The sequence below is a fragment of the Leopardus geoffroyi genome, chromosome B2, assembly GCF_018350155.1.
Source record: "Leopardus geoffroyi isolate Oge1 chromosome B2, O.geoffroyi_Oge1_pat1.0, whole genome shotgun sequence".
NCBI classification, from domain to species: Eukaryota; Metazoa; Chordata; class Mammalia; order Carnivora; family Felidae; genus Leopardus; species Leopardus geoffroyi.
In genome coordinates, this window is record NC_059332.1 from 121,018,004 (window position 1) to 121,022,956 (window position 4,953).

Here is a 4,953-nt window from a genome sequence, read left to right on the forward strand (position 1 = left end):
AAGGCACAGGACACAGATTTTTCAAATGTATTCATTCCTTTGCTTCTAACTTCTTTGAATGTTATATGGCAAAAAGGCGGTCTTATATCTGTAAAACAAAGCTTAGCAGTTTCCTCAAAAGTATAACAATGATACAGATGTAATTATATATATATATGTAACTAATTATAGTTATAATACAAATCTTAACAAAGGCTGAAATATTTTAGTCATCTTGAGTTGGTGTTTTAGTCATTGTTTGTTAAAATACATAAATTAATACCACGGGCTTTATAATTATTTTGTCATATAGAGATTTGCACGGTAAGTGGGTTTGTTCAAACAAGTAGGATTGAGACTGATCACTTACAATTCACTAAAAGTTCACATCTCACACACTATAATGATTAATTTCTTTAGAAACTTTACATTAGGTCAAGAACATATCTAAATAATCAGAGAAATAATATGTTTTACCTAGAAGGAATGGAAGAGAAAGAAGCTTAACCTGGAGCATTCAAGAAACACAAAACAGGGGCGCCTGGGTGGCGCAGTCGGTTAAGCGTCCGACTTCAGCCAGGTCACGATCTCGCGGTCCGTGAGTTCGAGCCCCGAGTCGGGCTCTGGGCTGATGGCTCGGAGCCTGGAGCCTGTTTCCGATTCTGTGTCTCCCTCTCTCTCTGCCCCTCCCCCGTTCATGCTCTGTCTCTCTCTGTCCCAAAAATAAATAAACGTTGAAAAAAAAAAAAATTAAAAAAAAAAAAAAAGAAACACAAAACAGATGTGGTACCTGGCGGGCTTAGTCTGTTAGGTGGCCAACTCTTGATTTCAGCTCAGGTCCATGATCTCGCTGTGCGGTTCAAGGGTTCAAGCCCCACATTGGCCTCTGTGCTAACAGTGCAGAGTCTGCTTGGGATTGTCTCTCTCTCCCTCTCTCTCAGACTCTCCTCTCTCTGTCTCTCTCTCAAAAATAAATAAACATTAAAAAAAGAAACACAAAGTAGAGTATGTAAAGTAAGAGTTAATACTTACTGAGCACTTAGGTTGTGCTAGTGTGTGTGTGTGTGTGTGTGTGTGTGTGTGTGATATCACGTTCTCTTCATAACAGTCCTATAAAGCTAAAAGAGATGAATCGCCCAAGCTCATAGAGCCAGAGAGAAGCAGAAGTGGAACGACCTGTCCTTCTGGCTCCAAACTTGACTGTGCTTGTCTGCTCCTCACAGGTACCCATTTCTCTCCAGGATTCAGTTCACTGAAAGAAAAGAAGGGCCACGAGAAACTAAAGATCCTTTTTGCTTAAAACCCATTTTGCCGTCAAACAAACTCATTTTTTTATTTGAAGCACACATTTTTAGAAAAACTTTTTTTAATGTTTATTTATTTTTGAGAGACAGAGAGAGCTAGAGCGTGAGCAGGGGAGAGGCAGAGAGAGAGGGAGACATAGAATCCGAAAGAGGCTCCAGGCTCCGAGCTGTCAGCACAGAGCCCGTCGTGGGGCTCGAACTCACAAACCATGAGATCATGACCTGAGCCAAAGCCGGATGCTCAACTGATTGAGCCACCCAGGATCCCCTTGAAGCACACATTTAAATCTATAAAATAGTTTGTCAGAGAAATGTCTGAATTCAAAACACATGTGAGGAGTGCCTAGCTGACTCAGTAGAGCACATGACTCTTAATCGTGTCATGAGTTCAAGCCCCACATTGGGCATAGAGCTTAGTAAAAAAAAAAAAAATTATAAAATAGTGCTGGGGCATCTGGGTGGCTCAGTTGGTTAAGTGTCCAACTTCAGCTCAGGTCATGATCTCACAGTCTGTGAGTTCAAGTCCCGCATCAGGCTCTGTGCTGACAGCTCAGAGCCTGGAGACTGCTTTGGATTCTGTGTGTCCCTCTCTCTCTGCCCTTCCCCCACTCACATTCTGTCTCTCTCTCTCTCTCTCTCAAAAATAAATAAACATTAAAAAAAACTGTGCTCACTTCAGCAGCACATATATTAAAATTGGCACGACACAGAGAAGATTAGCATGGCCCCAGTGCCAATATGACACGCAAATTCGTGAAGCTTTTTATATTGAAAGAAATAAAATAAAATAAAATGTGTGCAAAACCTGTGTGACATCAAAGGAGAAAAAAAAGGCCATCTAACCTTGGCACCCGCCGATTTGCAATTTGCAAGCTCAGTCCACTGTCCCAAACCCTGTGCTGTGGCTAACTAAGCATCTAGAATTCCAACCCGATGAGTCAGAGGGAGATGAAAATTCACAAGAGGCAGGTAGTGATAAAGTTGACAGGCCATTGTCTGTTACTTGACACGTGGAAATAAACATTTGTCAAATGGAAAAAGGAACCTGCGGATAGACAGCAGGTATGGGTCGTTGTGCACATTTATAGCATTATTTTTTATATTTAAGGAGAGTCCTGCTTGGACAGGAACAATCCCTGTTGTTTGTACTTTGCATATTAGTCAGTTTCCTGAGTTTATTAATTACATTCTTTTATTAAGACAAACATTATTATACAACCAATGAAAGCCAATGATGCAACAAAAAAATTTTCAAGCATTTCAGTAATGATTTCAAATTAACTTAATCAAAATTCTCACATTGAATCGAAATCCCAAATAATACATTGGATGTATTTAAATGCTTCAAACAATTCACACAAATGATCACAATAATTATTACAACTTCCTACTTAAATGGATTAAAAAGTACTCATACCTTGAATTTAAATTTGTTTCTTCATTATCTCTATCTTTATTCTTGTTTTCTTTTTTTCTTTTAATGTTTTATTTATTTTTGAGAGAGAGAGAGAGAGTACAAGCAGGGGAGGGGCAGAGAGAGAGAGGGAGACAGAATCCACGAAGCAGGCTCCAGGCTCTGAGCTGTCAGCACGGAGCCCGACATGGGGCTTGAACCTATGAACCACAAGATCATGACCTGAGCTGAAGTCAGATGTTTAACCAACTGAGCCACCCAGGCGCCCCTATTCTTGTTTTCAAGATAATTTTCCAGGTTCTAGGCAGACAATATTCAAACTTTTTGACAACTAATGTCATTCGTAAATCAAAACTGGATGCCTGTAGTACTCGAGCAAGCTCCTAAACTCCCCCTTCTTCCTACCCCTCCCGTTACCCCAGGCATAAACCGCTCAGTAGCTAAATCAGGAGAGATCAGCAGAAGAGCAAAAGAGGCTTGAGGCGGTATATCACAAAGTTGGAACATTTGCCCACCTGAATGGAAGTATGTCAATTTTAACCTTTGGTGTAATCACTGCTGTTCGCAACAGATGAGTATCAGCCCTTCTTACATTATTACAAAACTCAGAGAAGAAAGACTATGTTGTTAGACAAACTAAGCTGAATCTGGATTATTGACCAGCTGTATAGAGTACAGTGCCTGTTCCTACCATTTAAGATGATTTGAACCCTAACCAAAGATGATCTAATTAGGTGCCTTTTGATGGTTGGATTCTGATCACCATAATTTCTTAAAATTCTTTTTTTTTTAATGTTTATTCATTTTTGAGAGAAAAAGAGACAGAGTAAGAGCAGGGGAAAGACAGAGAGAGGGAGACACAGAATCTGAAGCAGGCTCCAGGCTCTGAGCTGTCAGCACAGAGCCTGATGCGGGGCTTGAACCGCGAGATCATGACCTGAGCCAAATTAGGACGCTTAACCGACTGAGCCACCCAGGCATCCCAATCACCTTAAGTTTTTAAAGAATACAAGTCTTTGACAGATAATTTGTGATACCTCACAACACTGGTTATTTTCTCACTATGATGCTTGTTTTTAAGAGTTATTTTTATGGTTTTGCCTTATCATCATTATAAAACCAAATTTATTTTCATTCTTCTGCATGACTTAGGCCCGGGCTTGTTTAATCTAGCTGGGAGCCTCTGGAAATTTTGCTTCATTGTAACGCCATTTCTTCCTTCTCATCAATAACCAATCATAATCAATGTTGGCAGAGAAATTAGTTGAAGGGAGAATGTAAAGAATCTAGTTAATGGACGTGCTGCCTGTGAGACATATTCATATGGAAATGACCAGGGGCATATGAAAATTCATAGCTAGTCCTTTAAGAATTAAATGGAGCACAAGACCTAATTGGAGAACTATATGAATGGAAATGCTAATTAAAGACTTGAAAATGGATATGATCATTAAATGTACAGGAAGAAATGAGAGAAGCAGCCACAGAACCTTAGGGAGAGTCCACATTTAGGTGATTTGTGTAAGAAGACACAACGAAAATAAAAGAGGTGATCAAAGATGTCGTGAAGACAATATAGAGTGTGTAAGTCACACAGTATCCAAGCCAAGAGAAAAATTTAAATATATATATATATATATATATATATATATATATATATATATGGAGAGAGAGAGAGAGAGAATGATGTGGTGTTGTTTGAAATAACACCAACAAAAGGTCAATAGGGTAAATGCCCATCAATCAGCAATGATTAAATTATGGTTCATTAATACTATAGAGAGCATTACACAACCATTGGAATGAAGTAGATCTATCTATGCTTGTCATCATGGAAAGATTTCTAATTCATACAGTTAAATTTACAAGTAAATTCCAGAGATAGATGGATTGAGAGATACTGTATATATATCTCTCTATCTATAGAGAAAGAGAGAGAAAGAGAAAGAGAATATACATATATACATATATGTATATATATTAGGGGCGCCTGGGTGGCTCAGTCGGTTGAGCATCCGACGTCAGTCAGCTCAGGTCAGTCTGTGAGTTCGAGCCCCGCATCGGGCTCCGTGCTCGGAGCCTGGAGCCTGCTTCAGATTCTGTGTCTCCCTCTCTCTCTCTGCCCCTCCCCCGCTCATGCTCTGTCTCTCTCTCTCTCTCTCTCTCTCTCTGTCAAAAATAAATAAACATCAAAAAATATTATATATATATATGTTATCCCAAATATGTAAGAAGAAAATAAGCGTAACATAATGT

The 4,953-nt window shown here is 39.3% G+C and overlaps 1 non-coding gene across 1 annotated transcript; it reads left to right on the forward strand.

The window, feature by feature from the left end:
* Nucleotides 1–1,949: 1,949 nt before the first annotated feature.
* On the forward strand, nt 1,950–2,056 carry LOC123610004. The gene has a single exon (XR_006718044.1). It is a non-coding gene; the product is annotated as a U6 spliceosomal RNA (small nuclear RNA).
* The last annotated feature ends 2,897 nt before the right edge of the window (nt 2,057–4,953 follow it).